Source organism: Harpia harpyja, chromosome 8 (genome assembly GCF_026419915.1).
Source record: "Harpia harpyja isolate bHarHar1 chromosome 8, bHarHar1 primary haplotype, whole genome shotgun sequence".
NCBI classification, from domain to species: Eukaryota; Metazoa; Chordata; class Aves; order Accipitriformes; family Accipitridae; genus Harpia; species Harpia harpyja.
Genome location: NC_068947.1, coordinates 42,108,126 through 42,115,531, shown reverse-complemented (window position 1 = coordinate 42,115,531; position 7,406 = coordinate 42,108,126). Strand labels below are relative to the sequence as shown.

Here is a 7,406-nt window from a genome sequence, read left to right as displayed (position 1 = left end):
GTTTTGGGGTAATACCCAGCAGGTGTTACAGGTACTGAAATGAGCAGAGGGCCTGGCTGTGATCTAGATGTCAGTACATTATGAAAAAACATGTATCTCTATTCCTTGTGATTCCTTGGACATATCAATTCTATTCCTACTCGCTCACCATATCTGTAGTTCCTATTTCTATAATTTTCCTTGTATTCTCTGTTCTATCTTCTGCACTCTCCCCCAAGCTGATGGTTTTCAGTCTTTCTACCTTGTGTAAGTTTTGTTACAAAGCAGTGGTTCAAAGTTATGTTCCTAGAATATCAGCAGAAAAAGTAATAAAAGCCACCAAAAAAAGAGGAAAAGGCCATTTATGCTTATCTATAAACCGTGTGTCAATACCTTAGTTACTATGAAACAGGGTTTATTCATACTTCACTTCATAGCGACTTCTTTCTTTATACTATGCTATAATTCGTTTGGCTGTAGTCTAATCAAAAGTGTGTGTGAGTGCGTGTCTGTGTGTGTGTCTGTGGTTTTTAGGATCCGTGGTTATGCAGTCCTTTGGGAAAAGTTAAGATATACAGCCTGTTTCTAATAAACAGTCCCGCAGCTTAATTTACTTATTCTGTGTTCTTACTTTAAAGATCTAAACAGAGCCTCACATGCAGTAGACTTCTGTTTCACTCGTTGCCTCTTACAGGAGATGAATGGTGTATTCAGAGGAGGATTCAGACTTCATTTAGACCCTGCTTCATGGTCAGTGGTTATAATTGTCTGAAAAAGTAGCAGTGGGCATTAACCAGAATTATACTGATACGGCAAGTAGCCAAGTATGTTCTTTCTTTGCGTTTGTCACTGTACTCACACACACTGTATAGGAAAAGTATTTGGTTTAACTGTGTCTAGTTGTAATTATACCTTGTTCAAGAAAATGTCTTTTTTCATTTCTTCCATGCAGGGTTTCCTCAGTATTTCAAATCTCATTTCCCCTTTGCCACCTAGCAAAAAAAATCTTTCCGAGACAAGCTCTAGTTCAAAGTTTCAGAGATATGTATTTTGTTTGTATGTTTTCTGTTTCTTACTCCATTTTGGTTCCAGACGTCCAAGACTTTTTGATATAACTGTGGAATGGAAAAAAACATCTGGACTGCAAAAGCATTGTGGGAGATGATCAAATGCTGGTAAAGGTAATAGTAGAGCATCTGATACTCATCAAATGTAGATTTAGTAAAGGTAATTAAAAGGAGCACATTAAACTGAAAGAGGAGAGGCAGATCACAGGATAATCCCATGGAATAGGGTTTTTTTAAATGGTCTGTTTTCCTCCAGGTTTGAGAAACTGGCATTGTGAAGGCTCATGTCTGTCTTAAATACGCTGCTATAACTTGCACTTCATTGCACACTACATATTCTAATCTGCTCTCAGTCTGCAATATATTTATACATGAGTGCTTCATACAATGGGACTGTAGCCAGATTTTTAACAGTATGTAGCATTTAAAGAATGTAGATTTTAAAGAATCTATTTGGTTATCTAAAAATGCAGTAAAGGGCTTTGTGAGATTGACCCAGAACAACTCTGCCTATAATTCCCACCGACATAAATTATACCCTTCCAAAAGAATGTGTGAACAAAAAAAAGAAAAAAGCAAGCCCAGGCTATTCCAAACAACTGTATATGTGCGTAAAGATGCACATATTGAATATCTTCAAGCATCTGACCTATTGGTCCTCAAGTACATAAATACCTGAAGGGAGGGTGCAAAGAGGACAGAGCCAGGCTATTTTCAGTGGTGCCCAGTGACAGGACAAGAGGCAACAGGCACAAACTGAAACACAGGAGGTTCCCTCTGAATATCAGGAAACACGTTTTTCCTGTGAGGGTGACCGAGCGCTGGCACAGGTTGCCCAGAGAGGTGCTGGAGTCTCCCTCCTTAGAGATACTGAAAAGCCGTGTGGACATGGTCCTGGGCAACTGGCTGTAGGTGGTCCTGCTTAAACAGGGGTTTGGAACAGATAACATCCAGAGGTCCCTTCCAACCTCAACCCTTCTGTGATTCTATGAAGTTCAAATTTTAGAAATATACGCTTTTAGTTCTGGTGGTGCCTGTATCAATTTCAAGCCACACTCAAGGTTAGTGAGTGAACCAAAGTGAACAGCTTGGAAGCAAACCTACTGACACTCTTCCAGCCTGCTCTTCCATGGCATCACTGAGTCTTGTAAGGTCCAGGACAGGTTAAAAAACTCCCAGACTGTCCTGGATTCAGCTGGAATAAAGTTAATTTTCTTCTTAGTCGCTGGTATAGTGCTGTGTTTTGGATTTAGGAGGAGAACAATATTGATAACACACTGATATTTTAGTTGTTGCTAAGAAGTGCTTATACTAAGTCAAGGACTTTTCAGCTTCTCATACTGCCCTGCCAGCCAAGGCTGGAAGTGCACAAGAAACTGGGAGGGGACACAACCAGGACAGCTGACTGAAACAAGCCAAATGGGTATTCCATACCATGTGATGTCATGCCCAGTATATAAACTGGGGGAAGTTGGCCAGGGGGCACCACAGCTCAGGGATAGGCTGGGCATTGGTCAGCGGGTGGTGAACAATTGTATTGTGCATCACTTAGTTTGTATATTACTATTATTATTATTATTATTATTATCATCATCATCCCTTCCTTTTCTGTCCTATTAAACTGTCTTTATCTCAATCCACAAGTTTTACTTCTTTTTCGCCAATTGTCTCCCCCATCCCACTGCAGGGGGGAGGGAGCGAGGGGCTGCATGCTGCTTAATTGCTGGCTGGGGTTAAACAACGACTTAGACAAACATGGAATTAATTTTCTGCCTACTTTGTGAGATGCCTCACCAAATATTGGCAGAAAAACTCTTTTGCAGAGTAACTTTCCAGAATAACCGTATTCTTTTATCCTTCTAATTGCTTGCTTGTGTGTGTCAGCACAATATCCCACAGACAGAAATTTTCACTCCCTCTTAGCTTTTCTTCCTCAAAAAGAAAGCTAGACTCTTGATCTCTGGCACAGGTTCTGCAATATCTCCGTTCATTTCTTTGCCAAAGACTTCCTGTGTGACATAGGTTATGTTGCTTTATTCAAGCAATAATCCACCAAGCTCCCACTGGTTTCAATGCATCTGAGGAGTTTTAGGCTTTAACGTTTGTGTCTCGTTTCCTTATTTGTGAAATATAGCTAACAATACTTTCCTTTGACTGCCCTTTATGCAGTTTTTCCATCTAGAAAATAATCTCTTTGTGGTAGACTCAGTCTCCTACTATATGTTTGATGAAGTCTAGCACAACAGGTCATTCATCTTGGCTGGGAAGCCTCTGAGAGCTACCGCTATCCAACAGCGGAAGTAGGGAGGAATGCCATTTGCACCTCTGGGTTTTCTTATATGAAAGTTGGAATATTTCACCCAGAACTACAACAGATCAAAACTCAAATAGTATATTTCTTTTGAGGGAAGAAAAATCTGCACATATTTCATCCTGAGGTTTGTGGGTCTGGGCAAGGGGTTAGATTTTTGAAAAATAAAAGCTTAGGAAAAAATGGACTGGCCTCAACAAATAGCAGTAATACTAGAAAGTGTAATAATTAATGAGACTGACAGCTGAAATGGCTCATTCTTTTTTTGCAATATAGGCCTGCAATGTTAAAAACTATCTCCAAAACCAGATCTTGCACATAAACGATGGAATCTAACACTGCTCCGCAGCAGTTTGTCACAAATTCCAGGAGAATGCTGTCTGCACACACCCTGATATTTTGCACTGCTTGGTGAAAGCAATTCCCTCGAAGAGCAAAGGAAAAAGAAAATGCGCAGTAGGTCCCACAACTCATCTCAAGTTTCCTTTGGTGACTGTCTTCCATTTCTTTTTCATGAGGTCTTTGACAAGCAGCAGCAGTTATAAGATTTTCATTTCCTGGAACATTTCTTGCCACACTAAGAGCTAAGGGTTCTCTTTTTTTGCTTTCCCCCCCCCTTTTTTTTCCTTTTAAGATAGATGTACAGCATGACTGGAGGAGAGATTCATGACCTACTTTTCCCAAATTGAATATTGAGCTTTGTGTACTTTCTGATATTCAGTAGGGAGTTCTTCCCATTAGAAATCTCCTTGGGCCAGTTTCTGTTTTAGCCTTCCCATGGAAGAACAGCAAGGCAAGGTATAACTCAGGTTGAGGAGGAAATCCTAGCATCGTCCTTGAGGAGTAAGAGATTGCTGAGTGTCATTGAACAGGTTTCTGTACCTTCAGTAAATAAATAAAATCCAAATTACAACAAAGAGACAGTCTCTTTTGTCAGTCATTTGCTGAAGGGAGTCCATGTGCATTGCTCAATCAGGGCTAAGAAAACAAGGTTTAGGCAGTAGAATGTGTCAAAAATTGGGAGTTGTGGGAAAAGGTCATGTGAATCCATTCCTTAATAGAGACAGGACAATTAGACACCGAGACTAATCATTTCATGTAACACTGACTAACCTTCCTTGCCTTCAGTAGCATTTCATCACTTGTGAACCAAGGGGACATCTGACGGAGACCACAGCATCCCAACAATTTGGCTGTGCCGTTTAAGAATGTCCCCCAACCAGAGCCGTCCATCAGATCGCTGGGCGGCAGCAGTGACATTTCGGTAGACGTGTTTAATTACGTGGATGAAGTAGGCCCATCATCAATAGTGCTGACATTTCAAAGAGCTATCACCTCAGGATAAGCCAGCTCTAAAACTAATCTCTTTTCTGTCCTTCTCCATCTGCCCTGACAAATAAAGCTGCATGAGTCAGATTTTTAAACAGAGGTAGTACCAAAAGAGAGGTGCAGAGCACAGAGAAGTCCATTTGAGAGCCCATAAGCAGCCAATTCCCACTGTGACCCTTGGTGGCCTGAACATTTCTTTCAGAGCCTAACTTCAGCTGTGCTTCCCCAAATACCTTCAGAAATCACAAGGGAGAAAGAGAAAGGATGGTCCCATAGTGCAAAACGCTTGAATCTGCTTTAACTAGCTGGCAGACAAAAGTTAACCCCAAAAAATAGAGTTACATTGGCCAGGAAGAGGTGCAAAAGCAGGTCGCTTTTGTCTCACTAGCCCATGCATGCCCTGGCTGGTAACACCAGTTGGTGAGCAGCCCCACGCAGCCACTGCTGCGAAGCAGCGAGACTCGTGCTCGGGCTTCTCCGCTGCTGCGGCCTCAAACCGGTGCCGTCAGCCAAAGCGAAAAGTCAAATCTCTAGGCTCTGAAGAATCAACAAATGTGCTGTTAGAAGTAAAAATGGGAGGTGTCTTAAGGAAATAATACAAAAGCAAAAAGAGGGCGAAGCAGCCTGCTAGGGATTTGCGGATGCAGCCATCTGCTTCAAACACACAGCAGCTCAGATAGCAACATTATACAGGATGTAAGTGGGAGTCTGTCACTTCTCATGGGGTACTAAAAAACATTAGTTGTCTTATTTAACATTTTACTCCTCTTCACTGTTGTGTTTTCATGGCATACAATATCTCAGAAAGGATAGGGATTTCTTTGCCTCTCCTGCTTGAAAACCGGACCCAGAAGGAATTTGGGGGAGTCCGTTTATGGACAGGATCTCAGGGCCAGCGGCGCTCTGCTCACAGCTGTGACAGGAGTGGAAAGAGGGGCACGGAAAAGGAGGCACCAAAAAAGTTCTCAGCCACAGCGTAAACAGGAGCAGGCCAGAGATGCTGCAGCCTGTGCCAGCAGCGTGCATCCCTTTTGTGGGGTCCATCAATAACTGAGGGTCTCCAGGCTACACCAGGACCCTGACCACTCACTGACATGGCTTGCCCCACTGCTGACTGGGGGAGACAAGCACTGGGAACTGATGTTGCTTCACTTCACAGTTTTTCTTCTTGCTTGCTTCTTGGTTGCTTTTCTAGGGTACCAGTGATGGGCACAAACAGGGCAGCAGACAAAGCTCAAGAGTTAGGCCCAGTTTTGTCCTCCACCGCTTTCTCCACCAGAACTTTTGCTGACTGCTGAATTTTCATTTTGTGCCTTGCAAACCTTCCGTTAGATGTCTGAACCAGTATTTTGAAAGATGGAAATCATAACATTTCATCTGCGAGATATTGAAATAGAACAGTCCACTGTTTCAAAAAAAAAAAACCAAAACCTCTTACATCATCTTCTGCCAAATGTTGCTCGAGGCAGCAAGTAATTCTTTAATAACTAAAATAATTCCTTAATAATTAAAACAATGTGGCAAAAGCTATGGGTTTGATTTAAAAAAAAACCCTACATGAGATTTATTTTATTCACTGTAGCAGACAGTTTCATTTAAGGGGATTGTTCTTCTCTGTTAAAACTGTTCCCATAGGGTAAATCTTTTCAGGACTACACCCTGAAAGCTGAGGGCATATTTCCTGTTTATGGCTATACAAAACCAAAAAGGCTCTTCTGTAGTGTTCCCAGGGCAGTTCTCCCGAGCTGAGCCATTGCTAGTATGTTTTCCAAACAATTCAACCATACCAATTTGCTACAACATAGAAATCGATTTTGATTTTATTTATTTGGGGGGGGAGATGAAGAAATTTATTATGTTTAGCCACTGGACCTGACTCATGCCCACCTAAACAGCTTCTCAGCCCCTGTCCTCTGCCGCTGACTCAGTGATCCCTGCAGGGGAGGCTGAGACTGCCGCAGCCAGACTGTGCAGAAACACGCTTTTGACAATGAACGTGCACTGCAGGCTTACGCAAGCAATCATATACCTACTTAGGCATAATGAAAATGCACTCAGGATAGCTTTCCTACAGCCATTTGTTGTTCTTATGTTGCTTCTGTCCATACTGACTTCATGCCAAGTTCAACCAACAGTTTTCAATTGCTTTTAAGTACTCCTTTTGAATCTAGAAAGTTAGGTGGAAATAGCTACTAATTTTGAGTCTTGAAACATCCAGCTCCCTGTTGTAAGTACATTTCTAAATGCTTTTTATAGTACCCATGTGGCCTGTCATTTCTTCTTTTTTTTTTTTTTTTCAGAACCACAACTGACTGGCTGAAGTATAAAAATTGCTGAAGGGCATTTTCTATCACACTATAGGCAGCTGCACACAAAATTGATGGAAAATTAACTTTCCAAGGTGAGCTGAGTTTAATTCCTAATTTGCTGAAAAGGAGGAAGTATTCAAGACACTTTGGCCTTGAAGAACTTGGAAGGATCTTGTAAGAGGACAAGAAATTTTCTAACAAACCTCATAGTAACAAACTTTCCTACAGCTTGTTCAGTGCATTAATTATTTTTTGATCCTCTTTGAAAAGTGAACAGAAATGTATGAACAACAACACTTTTTAAAAATTACAAATTAGAAACCCAAATTATATGGGTGAGGACTTTTTACGCAGTACAGTGGTACAGTGTATTTTGATTAGGTGAGGTGTGCTCTGAGGAGCACCATGGTT

The 7,406-nt window shown here is 41.5% G+C and overlaps 1 long non-coding RNA gene across 1 annotated transcript; it reads left to right on the top strand.

The window, feature by feature from the left end:
- Nucleotides 1-453: 453 nt before the first annotated feature.
- On the top strand, nt 454-7,088 carry LOC128145039 (uncharacterized). The gene is made up of 3 exons (XR_008236312.1): nt 454-729; nt 1,072-1,160; nt 6,987-7,088. It is a non-coding gene; the product is annotated as an uncharacterized LOC128145039 (long non-coding RNA).
- Nucleotides 7,089-7,406: the final 318 nt, after the last annotated feature.